This window comes from Amblyraja radiata, chromosome 33 (genome assembly GCF_010909765.2).
Source record: "Amblyraja radiata isolate CabotCenter1 chromosome 33, sAmbRad1.1.pri, whole genome shotgun sequence".
NCBI classification, from domain to species: Eukaryota; Metazoa; Chordata; class Chondrichthyes; order Rajiformes; family Rajidae; genus Amblyraja; species Amblyraja radiata.
Window position 1 is genome coordinate 15,109,856 of NC_045988.1, and position 14,675 is coordinate 15,124,530.

General features: G+C 42.9%; 1 non-coding gene across 1 annotated transcript; it reads left to right on the forward strand.

Annotated features, from left to right (window-relative positions):
* The first annotated feature begins 394 nt into the window (after positions 1-394).
* LOC116991420 lies at positions 395-586 on the forward strand. Its single transcript, XR_004416790.1, has one exon. It is a non-coding gene; the product is annotated as a U2 spliceosomal RNA (small nuclear RNA).
* The last annotated feature ends 14,089 nt before the right edge of the window (positions 587-14,675 follow it).

Consider the following 14,675-nt stretch of genomic DNA (forward strand, 5'->3'; position numbering starts at 1 on the left):
AAAAATAAATACAAGGGGAATAGAATTAATATCTTGCCACCAATTCAGCAAGCACCCCAAGTGGTCTACCCTCCCACGATGGTGAATGTCGCACCATCGTTGATAAACCACTTGAGTATTTCACCAGGTATACCCATTCATGGGATTTGTAACTACTACCATGGATCCAAGGATACTTTATGGTAGACATCGACCTTGAAGATGCACACTATTCAGTACCTTCTCATATAAGTTTCGGATATACCGCAATTACCTGGATGGAGTAACCATGATGAGCGTTGCGGCATTTAAGTCAAAGTTATCCAGAATCAACTAGCCCTGACACTTAGAAACATTCCGTCATGGCATGTCTATATATTAACGACAAACTATCCTTGGATACAGCTTTAGCTGCATCGCTTCTCGGCCTTTTGGCTAAGATCAAGTGTAGTATCTGTTCTTATCAGTTTAATAATCTGATACGTCCCTTATCTAGGGACCATATATTAAATTGAATTTTGGAACAGGGAGATGGAATAGGGGCTTGCTCCGTCCACTCCACGCATCGACCCAGTATTGCAGTGCCTCTGGGAACGGTGCACAAAATATATATCCAGATATTTACGTTGACCATCCACAACGTTGTTATCTGGTATTCATTAAGACTATCAGTCATGGTGCATTAACCACCAATCAACTACGTGGCAAAGTAATTGGGATATAGCAGCATTACCAGCTACTGAACTTTGTACCTTTCCTATGAGCTGAGATACTAGTGTTCAAAACTATCTCCATACCTGTAATATGGGGGCAAATGAATTAATCTGTAGTGTTATCATGGAATTTATCGGCAGGAAGGATTATGGTTGTACACTTCTACATGTTTTGAGTAACATCTTATGTGTCCTGATGTGTTACTGAGCTTGTAATACTTAATGCCAATATGAATTGACTTAAACATGTTATATATTAACTTACTTAATTCTAGTGAAGCATTTGCTCAGTAATCCACCAAATTTGCATGTTCGTTTATAAAATAACAACATCAGTGGTGGCATATACCAAACCACTTGGGCGGAGAACATCGATATTAGGGGACAATTTATTAACAATTGGAAACCGTATGTCGTCAAACATGTTTGACCATCAGTAACTCACCTATCAGGTGAGCTAAATACTGTAAACATACATTTAAACCAAAAATATTTGCTGAAATCACTAAGCAATATGGACACCAGATATCGATTCCTTATATCCAATTAAATCACCACGTACTAACTTACGTCACATGAAACCAATCTCAAGGCAGCGGCAATGGAGACATTCCCGCGTATTGAGGGGTGGGGGGAACCTAATCTCTATGTTTTCCTTTCCTTCTACCTCTTCAATAGGTACTACGGCTTCATCAGTCGGGTACTACGCAAATTACAGTGGACCAAGTCCACAAGCATGGTTCCCAGTGATCCTCGACATGGTCATTAAAAGAATTGCAGAATTGGGAAGACCATTGCTGTGCTTGGATCAGGAGCACTATCAACCTGATGACAGCATTCCGTCGCATATCCTAGGGAACATACCTGAGGAGCATCAAGAAATGGTACACTGTTTCCAAAACAGGAATTACACATTCAACTATAACAAAAAACTGTACTGGAGCTCCTGGCAGGTCTTCACCACAATGTCATATAGGACATGTTCTGTTAGCCTACTCAACTTGGGTACCGCTCACTGGTGATCAGATACAGGAGAGGTATATCAATCCATTCCCCAGAAATAGGTACACCCAAATTGGGATGTCAGTGAAATCCTGACATACCTTAGGGGATGATCACCAGCCAGGTCACTCACCCTGGAACAGCCTACCCTGAAGATGGACATGCTGGTGGCCTTACATCAACACAAAGAGCCAGCTCTCCCATCTACTGCGATGGGACAACATGGTTATAACACCAGATAGTGTCACATGCCCATTCAAGGGTTGGCCAAACAGAACAGACCAGGAACATCAGGTCCAGTCATGAAATTCCGGGCATACCCACCTGAACCACGTTTTATGTGTCATGACGCATTTAGAGATCGACACAATAAGGAATACCGAGGGAGAGGAAAAAGCCTTATGGGTCAGCCACAGGAAACCTCATGGTCGGGTGACGAGCTAAACTATCTCTAGTGGCTCAAGCAGGTACTGGGAGTTGCTGGAGTAAATACTAACGTGTATAAAATCTTATTCCACCAGAACAGCTTCCACGTCAGTAACTAAGAGGATGGACGAGCCTATGGACCACATCCTGGCTACTGCAGGGTGGTCTAGGGAGTATACGTTCCAAACTTTTATAACAAACCACTGACAGAACCTGTATCGTTTGCAGAAAAATAATCTGCAAAAAATATATAATTTAAGGCCGGGGGAGCAATTGGTCTTGTTGTTGTTAATAACACCATTATTGTTTTTACAAACAGATTCATGGTTGATTACGATAACATACTTCCTCCCTCGAATGACTTCGGCAGCGAGTGAAGTATGAACTGTTACACGGTTTGAAATCACAGAGCTTTGAAGTCTTCACGTAGTCACTCACGTGACTCCGAAGTAAAATAGTAAGATTAAACGAGAACTTACCAGTTTGAAGTTTGATCTGTATTTTATGAGGAGTTACGATGAAGGATTACGTGCCCTCCGCTCCCACCCTCATTATATGGATCAAACTAATAAATTGATGTCTCCTTATCTTTACTATGTTTACTTCAAATAACTGTGTCTATCTGTGATTCCACACCGCTGCTTGGAAGTATGCCGCGCCTGCGCACGGAGCGGGTTCTTCACGTAATCCCTCATCGTAACTCCTCATAAAATACAGATCAAACTTCAAACTGGTAAGTTCTCGTTTAATCTTACTATTATACACCTCTATCTTTGGAGGTGTATAAAATCACCTGAAGCATAGTAGGGTTGAATACACATGGCCTTTTTTCCCTGGGTTAGAAAGTCAAGAACTAAAGGTCATAGCTTTAAGATGAGAGGGGTATGATTTAATAGGAGTCTAGGGGGCAGCATTCAAAACATTTAATAGAATGCTTCAATCAAGTCGTATGGTTTAGAATTCCCTCAGTCTCCCCCTACATCTTCTTTAAATCAGAGCTTGAATATTCAGCAGTATACTAAGAGAGGAGTCCATTGAACAAGCTTTGAACACCGAATTAATATTGCTTGGTTGCAAATTGTGCTTGTAAGGCATCTGTGCCATTATGCGGAACATTTTTGCAATGTTAAAGGCACTATCAGGATTAAATATGCCATTCTTATTTTATTGTGAATGTGTGTCTTCGAGGCATTCTTCGAGCTTTCTTCTCCCACTACAATCAGTCTGAAGAAGGATTCCGACCCAAAACGTCATTTGTTCATGTTCTCCAGGAATGCTACCTGACCCGGGTGTCGGGGATGATGCCGGTTTGGTGGTGACCACACTAGCACTCGCAGTAGGGTGAACTCACATGATATGTTTTATTTATGGTAACAAGAAAGTCCAACTCCACATGAGGGCGCTGTCCCTAATTGTCAGGGTGCATGCGCTGTGGAGCTGGCGATCTCAGGCTTGTCCTAGCAGCCCCGTCCTGGTCTTGAATGAGGAGGCGTGGTGATCTCAGGCTACTCCCTACAGTTAACCCTTGCCTCGAGTGGAGGTGCTGGCTGTCCCAGGCATATCCTGGCAGCTCAGCTTTGGGGTTTGAAGTGTTGACGCTCTGGGTTATCCGGGTGGCTCAGTCTTTGACCTCTATGTGTGAGAGCAGTCCCATGTCATCCGTGAGCAGGAAGAGGCACTGGCATGTCAGGCTTACCCCGGCCAATTAGTCTCTGGCTCACAATATCTGTGCCAAACATGATGCTCAAGTAAATTATTCCCTTCTGCCTGCACATGATCTATATCCCTCCATCCTTGCATCTTAATGTGCCTATCTGAAAAAACTCTTAATCCCCACTATCATATCTGCCTCCACCACCACCCCTGGCAGCATATTCCAGGTACCTACCACTTTCTGTGTAAAAATAATACCATATATATCTCCTGTAAATAATTATCAAAGCCACTGGGAACAACATTGCATTTCTCCCCCCAGTCTTCTATCAATCAGTTGCTCCATTGGTGACATTTTAACTGGGAAGAAATAGGATCATGCAGAATAACTACATTGACTACTCCAACAAGACCATAATCTGCCTCATACCTCCCTCTGCCCCCTTGAGATATGAATGGAGATGGGATGAAAGGTTGAAGACCCATCAGCTCTCTGGATGTAGTTCAGTTGTTGAAGCCTTTTTTGTGGAGGCCCTGTATCTTGCCTTATCTTTGCGAGGTTTCTATTTTTGCCTGGGCCTCTCGAACCTCAGGAAGCTCAGCGTCTTGGACAATACAACTCACCCCCTCCATGACACACTTGTCATCCTGAGGAGCACCTTCAGCATCAGACTGGTTCCACCAAGGTGTAGTACAGAATGCCACAGGAGCTCCTTCTTCCCTGTAGCTATCAAACTGTACAACTCCTCCCCATTTTGTCGTGGGGTAGACTGACTCCACTACCCACAAATCTTTGCACATCCCCAGTCCTTTGCACATCACTTTAATCACATTTCATGTATCTTGTGTTTGATGACTGTTGGCATATCAATTTCCCTCCTGGGATAAATAAAGTTCTACTGTATCATATCGTATCATACCATACTGTATTGTATCGTATCAGTATCGTCTCATATCGTAGCGTATCGTATTGTATCGTGGAAGAGTAGAATCACTTGAATCTGTAAGGAAAGGGCTTTAATACCATGGCCTGTGGATTAGTAAGAAACAATGTATTTTCCATCCCTTCTCCACCTAATGTCCTCCATCCGAACCTCAGCTCCTTCCATCCGAAATGTTTCTCTGACCATGGTCTATTCTGTGGTCTATTCCAGTGCCTTCTCTTGCCCAACAAGCAACCCAGCCTATCAGTCTGGTTCTCTGGGTGGAAACTAACAGAAAAGTGATTGAGAGCAAAAAAAATCTGTGTCTACAAAAAGATCATCTTTGGTCATAACTTCTCCAAACCACGCTCGTTGTTTGCTGGCAATGTTGTGGGTTTAATTATTGCAGAGCACTTCTGTAGCTCAATGCCTGTCTGCCTGTGTAAATTCAGGTTCCCAAATGGCAGCACTCAAGCAAAGCATGCAGTTTGATGATTTAGGCGCTCACCTTCACACTCCTGATCCTTTTACATGAAAGCAAGATCTCTGAATCCTTGAATCCTCATTCTTTTCCATTGTACGTGTACCAGCTGTAATGAACACAGCAGAGGCTTGCATCTTACAGTCCCTTTTAGAACAGGTGAGAACCTGTAATTCATGTCAACTATACAAGAACTTTGTTTGTTTCACAAAGAATATTTTGATACTGATGCAAGGACTGAATGTTTAAATAAGCATATCCAGAAAATTCAAGGACGTGTGCAGAAAAAAGAAGAAACATTCAGGCTCAAGACTGCAATTTGCAAAATATGGGATTAAAATGTTCATTAAAATATCTCTCCACTGAAAAGTCATTCTTATTTTTAATTCTTTAGCATTGCATTCTTTTATTGAAGTCAATATTAAATAATGATGGCAAAGTGGCGCAACTGGTAGAATTGTTGCCTCACAGTGCCCGAGACACCCGGGTTCGATCCTGACTCAGGCGTTAACTGCGTGGAGTTTCCTGCGGGTCACACATTCGCAAAGATGTGCGGGTTTGTAGGTTAATTGGCCTCAGTAAATTGCCCCTAATGTGTGGATGAGAAAGTGGGATAACATGATACTGGTGTGAACCACTGATTGTTGATCGGCGTGGACTCGTTGAGCCAAAGGGCCTGTTTCGATGCTGTAACTTACACTGCTGTTTCAACTTATTCCAACTTCATTTCCAACTTATGAACTCAAATGGGCACCAAAGCATCTTTTGTGCATTCTTCATTGATTGCTTGGTACGTGTACCCATTTTCATGCCTTTTCTAGCTTTATTATCTGATTACCTGTCAGGGTCCACCACAGGTGACAATCAACCAACTTATCTTCACATCATACATAACATAAGGCCATAAGACCATAAGAGATAGGAGCAGACTTAGGCCATTCAGTCTATCAAGTGTACACCAACATTCAATTATGGATGATCTATTTTTGTCTCTCAACCCCTTTTTCCTCCCTTCTCCCCATAATCTTTGATGCCGTTCCTAACCAAGAATCAACGTCTGCCATACTAATGTCCAATGCAATGGCCTCCACAGCCATCTGTGGCCATGAGTTGCATGGATTCCCCACCTTCATTGGAGTGAGCGTTTGGGTGATCAGCAGGAAGGATTGGGATGGATTTGCTAATAATAATAATAATAAATTTTATTTATTGGGCGCCTTTCAGACATCTCAAGGACACCTTACATAGATTAACAGGAATATAAACATATAATCAGAATAAAATAAATAATAAAGACATCACAGAAACACAAATTAAAAACAGAATTCAGTCCAAAAACAAAAAATCAAAAACACAATGTGAAGAGAGAGCAGCGGCAGCTAAAGCGCGCCAGCGTCCACTCTCCCTTCACGGCAGCCATCTTGGACAAAGACTAACAGGATTACCATACAGACAAAAAATCATCCCCCCAACAATGGATACCACTGTGGGGGAAGGCACAATGTCCAGTCCCCATCCCCAAGTTCACCCCAAAGTCAGGCCACCGCAATTGCCTCTACGGAGGCCCGATGTTCCTGGCCGTTCTCACCGGGTGATGTTGCCCCGGCATCGGGAGAGTCCTCTCAGCGGCTGGGCCACCTGGAACGGCCGCTTTCTAGCTGGAGACCGCGGCTTCCGAAGCCGACAAGGCCGCGCCGGTTAGGAGCTCCCAGGCTCCCGATGTTGAAATCGGCGCCGCCCGCTCCGCTCCGCAGACCTGCAGCCTGGAGGTGTTGAACACGGCAGTCACAGCTCACCGGTGCTCCAGCGCATCGATCCAGCGTGGCGACCCAGGCAAGGCATCGCCCGCTCCGCTCCACGATAGCGCTCCAGCGCTGTGCCGCCACCGAGGCCGAGGTGCTGGGCGGTCCCCGCCAGGAAACGGTGCTCCAAGCCCGCTGGTAGGCCACGAGGACAGGTCGACGGGCAGCCCGGAGAAAAAGCTGCCTCACCGACCAGGTAGGGACCTAGAAGTAGAATTGCCCCCTACCCCCCACATTAAAAAGTCCATATCTCCAAACATCACTAAACAGGACTCACTATAAACTTTTTAAAAAAGCGAATTAAAACGGACGGCTGCTGGCCAGCAGCCGTTCCCCAAGATGGCTCCTCCTCTCAAGATGGCTCCTCCTCTCAAGATGGCTCCTCCGCTGCTATTGGGCTGCAGGCATCTTCTGCTGGGTGGAAACACGGCATTTCCCTATACCTTCATAAGTTCATAAGTGATAGTGGCAGAATTAGGCTATTCGGCCCATCAAGTATACTCTGCCATTCAATCACAGCTGATCTATCTTTTTCTCTCAACTTCCCATTCTCCTGCCTCTTCCCAAAACCCCTGACACCCATACTATTCAAGAATCTATCAATCTCTGGCTTAAAAAAATATCAATTGATTTGGACTCCACAAACTTCTGCGACAATGACTTCCACTGATTCACCTCTAACTAAATAAATTCCTCCTCATCTCCTAATGAAAGGTATGTCCTTTTATTCTGAGGCTATGGCCTCTGGTCTTAGTATCTCCCACTAGTGGAAACATCCTCCTCACATTCACTCTTTCCAGGCCTTTCACTGTTCAACGTATTTCGCTACCCTCAGCTGTAACAATCAAGGTCTGTGTCAAGCCTGGTAGACTCATTCACTGAATACGGAATCAAAGGATATGGGGAGAAAGCAGGAACGGGGTACTGTATTAGGATGATCAGTCATGATCATATTGAACGGTGCTGGCTCAAAGGGCCGAATGACCTGCTTTTGCATATATTTTCTATGTTTCTATGTGTCGATGAATCAGTAAGGCTGGCTACCAACCGCTCTTCCCACCCTTCTCGCTCCCCTGTCACCGCTGTTTCTGTGCTCCTCTTCCACACACTGTTTTTTGTTCATTTCCAAACACCCCGTTAATGAACTGTTCTCAGGGGGAACAGCACCCTGCCCTAACCTGGAGACCTGCGGTATACTGATATTTCCATTAATGCCGTTCTGACAACTTTTATTCCAAACTAGTGAAATCAATTGCTGTGCAATTTTGTTGCAAACAGAGGCATTAAATTGCTCACTAAATGAAACAGCTTAATTAAAAACAATAGGATGTAAATGTAGAGTGTGCTTGTTTCAACTAATTGACTGTAGCCATTTCAATCAAGCATTTTATCCATAACATGGGTCCTAATTTTATACTACTACAGATTAAGAAAAAATGGCTTGACTTGCTACAAGCCAATTCAATAATTATCAATTTTACATTTCATTTGGTTACAGGTAGAAAAATCACAGCATGTGCAATGTCACCTAGAAAAATCTCAGCAGATGCTTCTTATATTAGTAAAAGTTATAATCATGCAGAGATACAGCATGGAAACAGGCCCTTTGGCCCATTGAGTCCATGTTGACCATCAACCACCCATTCACATTTATCCTGCACTAATCTCATTTTTTTTTAAATATCATTGGATTTAATTAGTGTTATCTGGAGACATTCTAACTTAAACATTAAATGGTTTGGCTATTAAGAAAATTATGTTCACTTTCCAGCAAATTTATTTTCCAGAGATGTAAGAGACTGCAGATGCTGGAAACTGGAGCAAAACAAATTGCTGGAGGATGCAGGGTCTCAACATAAAACGTTGACTATTCATTTGCCTCCATAGATGATGCATAATCTACCAAATTCCTCCAGAAGTTTGTATTTAGCTCCATACTTATTTTTCAAATAGTATTAGTAATATTGTTTATTTGAATTATTAGACAAATATGTTTCCAGAAGAATAATAGGAACCTGAGGGTGGAGGGAGGGTGCATGGAACGAGCTGCAGGAGGAGGTAGTTGAGGCAGCTACTATCACAACGTTTAATAAACATTTGTACAGATGCAGGACATGCCCCTGTTCCTATACCTCCTCCATCAACCCATCCAGGACCCCAGCAGCCCTTCCAGGTGAGGCAGAGGATCACGTGCACTTCCTCTAACTTAATCTACTGCATCCGGTGTTCCCAATGTGACCTCCTGCACAACAGCGAGACCAAATGTAGACTTGACGACCATTTCACCGAATATTTGAGCTCAGTCCACCAAAGCTCACTGGTTCTCCAGTTGTTAACCATTTAAACTCTGCTTCCTATTCCCACATGGATCTTTCTGTCCTGGGCCTCCTCCATTGCCAGAGTGAGGCCATTTGTACTCTAAAGGAACAGCACCTCCTATTCTACCTGGGTAGCCAACAACCAAATGGTATGACCAATTTGATGTAACTAAACCTCCCTCCCCCCCATCCCTTGTTCCTCACATCTTTTCACCTCCAATCCCCACTCTACCATCTGCCCCACCAGGACTTGAACCTATTTTGCTCCTCCACCTCCCCTTCGACTTACATTCTTTCCTCGAACTTCACAATTTGCATATCTTCAATCCTTTTGTCTCTTCTAAACTCTGACCTTTGTCCAACCATCTGTCAACCTATAACCTGCCAGGCTTTGTCTTGCCCCTCCTCTCTTCAGCTTCCCTGGCCATAGAATCAGTCTGAAGATGGGTCCAGACTAGAAAGGTCACCTATCCATGTTCTCTAAAGATGCAGCCTGACTCATTGAGTTAATCCAGCACTTTTTGTCCTTTTAAACATTTTATGTTAAGATTCATTTTTACTTAATAATAATAATAATAAACTTTATTACAGACTCAAGGTCCAGACAAGGGGCAACATTACATTATAAATGCATTGCATGTTAAATATCATAAAATACATATAAAATCTTGGTATATCACTTATAAAAACATCATAATTTATATATTTTTTAAAACACAATACATAAGTTAAAAATCCAGATTAAAAGAATGATCAATGTCCTACAACGAGACAACGATACCAGTGTCTCCACAGCTGGGATTCGTAGCGTGCAGTGCTAACCCTTATGTTTGACAAGGGCACAATAAGCACATTTTTAGAGTCAAAGTACTGACTCCTGCAGCCACAAACATATTACTGGCACTACACCATCTAGGTTGCCTTAGCAGTGTTCTCATGGCATCGTTATATGCCACCTTTAGTCTCTGCATACTTGTCTTTCCATAGTTTGACCACAGGTGCGCAGTGTAGAGTGGTGTGCAGTATGCTCTAAATAGCGACACCTTCACCACATCTGCACACGCACCAAATTTACTTAGAGAGTGCAGAGAAGATTTATGAGGATGTTGCCAACAGTTGAGGGCTTGAGCCAGAAGGAGTGGTTGGGCAGGCTAAGACTTTATTCCTTGGAGCACAGGAGGATGAGGGGTGATCTGATAAGGTGCGTATGATCATGAGGGGAATAGATAGGGTAGAGTCATTTAGCAAGAGTAGGGGAAACAACAACCAGAGGACATTGATTGAAGATGAGAGACAAAAGATTTAATAGGAATCTAGGTGCAACTTTTCCACGTAGAGTGTGGTGGGTTTTGGAACAAGCTGCCAGAGAAGGTAGTTGCGGTAGGTATAATAACACCATTTAAAATACATTTGGACAGGTACATTGATAGGAAAGGTTTAGAGGGATATGGACCCAAATGCGGGCAGATGGGACTATTGCAGTGGGGCATCTTGGTTGTCATGGGCAAGTATGGCCAAAGGGCCTGTTTCTATGCTGTTTGATTCTATGAATCCATGACTCTTGTCCTTTTCTGCTTTCCCTCATACCTTTTCCCTTCAGGTGTTTATGTAATTCACTCCTAAATGAAAAAAAAATAATTCCAATCCCTCTTTTCTGAGTTGATAAACAATTATAAATTTACAAAAATACTACAGAAATAAACATTTGTGATTTAGCCTCTTATAACTTTGCATGTCTTTGTCAAAATCCCCTTGACCTTTCCTGAACCTCTAACACAGCTCCAATTATTTAAATCGCACATCATAACTATATCCTCTTATTCCTGATATCATCTTAATTAATCCTTGCTACAGCTTTTTCATGGCACCATTGTCCGTTCTACAAAAGGGTGCACAAATTTAGCCACCTAACTATCAACTATTCTGCACAGGTTTATCATCACCTTCAAACATTTGTATTCATTATTCCTATCTGTAAGCACAGGAGCACATTTGCACTTTGCTGGGCCATAATATGAGACAAAGGTGGCATTATTCTCAATGAGGCTAAATCATGATGCAGAAATGTAGCTTTGACAGCCTCAGTGGAGGCTAATTTATAGATTATTGGGTCCTTGCATAATGCTATCAGGGTGACGCACAGCATAATGACAATGCTGGAAGCATCAAATAGCCAAACTTAATTAAAAAACAACAGCATAAACATTGGCAAAGCATTTCTGTTACCTGATGTGGAACCAAATCTTTTAGGCCAAGCATCTTCTGAATTCAGTCCCCAGTCTGAATTGCTTGTGTTTGTATTAGTTAGGCAAACAAGAAGGGTTCACAGGTAAACACAAAGTGCTAGAGAACTCAGCCGGTCAGGCAGCATCTCTGGAGAGATACTCTGTAGATCCCTGAAGAGATCTTCTCCAGAGGCACTGATTACTCCGGCACTTTGTGTCTATCTGTGGTATAAACCAGCCTTGTTTCTACAAGATGGGTCCACAGCCCTGATTATCCTGTGATTTCAGTCTCTGAGGCTGATGTCAAACCTTGGTTCAAGTGGGTGAATTCACACAAAGCATCTGGGCAAAACGGCATACCTGATTGAGTAATGAAGATTAGTGTAGACCTACTGTTTGGAGTCCTCAATGACATCGTTGACCTCTTGTGTAGGATGGAATTGCAGATACTGGTTTAAATCGAAGATAGACACAAAATGCTGGATGGGACAGGTAGCATCTCCAGAGAGAAGGAATGGGTGATGTTTCGGGTTGAAACCCTTCTTCAGACCTCTTAACCTCATTAACCTCTTGCTCCTGCAGTCTGAATTCCCAGCTCATCAGAAGGACATGTTTTATACCAGTGCCCATGAAAAGCAGGGTGATCTGCCTCAATGATTGTTATCTGGTAGTGCTTACATCCACTGTAATGAGGTGCTTTGAGAGGATGGTTATGGCATGAACCAACCCCCACCTCAGAAAAGACCTGGATCCGCTTCATGTTATTATCATCATAGCAGGTCAACAGCAGATGCTACATCACTGACTTTCCACTGGTATATTGGATAACATTTGGATAACAGGAAGACGTTCGTCAGGCTGCTGTTCATCAATTATGGCTCGGAATTCCACTCAACCATCCCCTTCGAAGTCATCGTCAAGCTCCAAGAACTGGACCTCGGTTCCCATCTTTGCAGCTGGAAATGGATCCTTGACATCCTCGCCAGCAGACCACAATTAGTGCAGGTCAAACACAACATCTCCTTCTCACTGGCCATCAACACAGGTGAACCTCAGGGCTGTATGTTCAGCCCTCTGCTCTACTCTCTTTCCATCCATGACTACATGACAAAGCCCAGCTCCAGTGCCATCTGACAACAACACGATTTTGGCTAAATCACAGGTGGTAAAGAGTCACCATACAGCAGGGAAATAGAAGATTTGGTCATGTGGTGCCACAACAACAAACCCTTGCACAGTGCCGGCTAAAACTAATTGTTGACTTTCAATGGGGAATCTGGAAAACATGATGTGGTTTTCATTGTTGGGTCAGCGGTGGAGAGGGGTAATCAAATTCTTGGATGATTTGATGCGTTAAATGTGATCATGAATAAATGCTTTTATAGCCAGTGCTTTTATAGTCCAAGGAGTTTGAAGAGATGCAGCAAGTCACTAAAAACTCTAACAAACCTCGAGGGATGCACTGTAGAATGTATCCTGACTGGTTGTATCATGGACTGGTGTGGCAATTCCAATTCACAGAAACTCAAGAGATTGTAGAGTGTAGTAAGGAACTGCAGATGCTGGTTTAATCCGAAGATAGACACAAAATGCTGGACACAGTACTGCCTCTCTCGCTGAGTTTAGCATTTTGCGCCTATTTGTAGAGAGGGGTGGACTCGGCCCGGTCCATCATGGGCACAGCCCTCTCCACAATTGTAAGCATCTATGTGAGGCACTGCCTTAAGAAGGCAGCATCTATAATCATGCTTGTGTATTGTACATGGCAAGATCTTCACTACATCTTTACTTCACTGTACTTGTGCATATGACAACAAACTCAACTTGGCCTGGCCTTGCCCTCTTTCCGTTGCTACCACTGGGCAGGAGGTACACCACCTGGTGTCACCGACCAGCAGGTTCAGGGGCAGCTACTTCCTAAAACCATCAGGATCTTGAACTGACCTGCACAAGCCTATCCCTCCCTCAGCAACGGAACACCACAGACCGCTTCTTGCACTACCATGCACTTGTTTTTTTAATTATGTTTTTGCACTAAAGTCTTGTTTGCGCACAATCTTTTTATTTTCACTGTCTTGTAAAATTTATGAGTAATTTATGTTTATGTATTATCTGAGTCAATGTGCCTGTGATGATGCTGAAAGCACAATTTTCATTATACCTGTATCCCACCATACTCTTGTAGATGACAATGAACTGAGCTCAACTTGACTTGACTTGGATTTCAGCATCCGAATCTGGAAATAATTCATTTGGGTTCCTGTGCAGAGCACTATCCAATGACCCCTACTGGCCAGAATGTGAGCGAGATAGACTACGCACTGGTTTCAGGTGGAATATTCCTTTGTGTCCTAAACTTCACACATCGCCACATAAACACACATGAAAAATTTACTCCCTCTCCCACTAACTGTTGTATACACACCCTACGTACATCATTATCCAGAGCAGCTGAGATGATTGATTCATATGATGCCAGGAGATTGTCATATCAGCGACTTCAGGAAAGGAAAGAAGAAAATTGAACCAAATATATTAAAATTTTACTGACTGTGAGAAAAACCACGGAATCAATTCCATGCATGAGGTAGGGAGAAATAAAGAGGGAGAGAGAGAGAGAGAGAGAGAGAGAGAGATGCACAGGAGAGAAAGCCTGAGATTGTTAGATCTATTAGAGTTTAAGTTTTATGATCTTAAAAGTGTGAATCATCTATGGCATTGTGAGCATTCCTAATGTTCAGATTTTATATGCTGTTACAGCTAATCTCAAATATCTGTATCGATGTAATTTAGTACATAAGCATTGAAAGCAATTATGTGCATAAAGCATTTTCTTTTATTCATTTATTTTCAATTCATCTTAAATTTACGCCATTTAAGAAAAATCTAAAGCATTAGCGATCAGTTAAGCAGCAGCATCAGACATCTCATTGTTGCCTCTATAAGAATGAAGCACATTTTGTGGATTTATATTGAAACTAGCTGGACTATTTCCTGTTAGGTGGCAGAAACCATTCTTTCTCGGGGATAATTGAGAAAGACTTCCAGTGATTTGCATGCAGCTGTTACGGCGAGGGTACCAGCAACCCACCCTGGGTAGCTGTATCCTGTGGTACGGACCGTTCGCAGTACAAGTCCCAAGCCCCCGTGGGG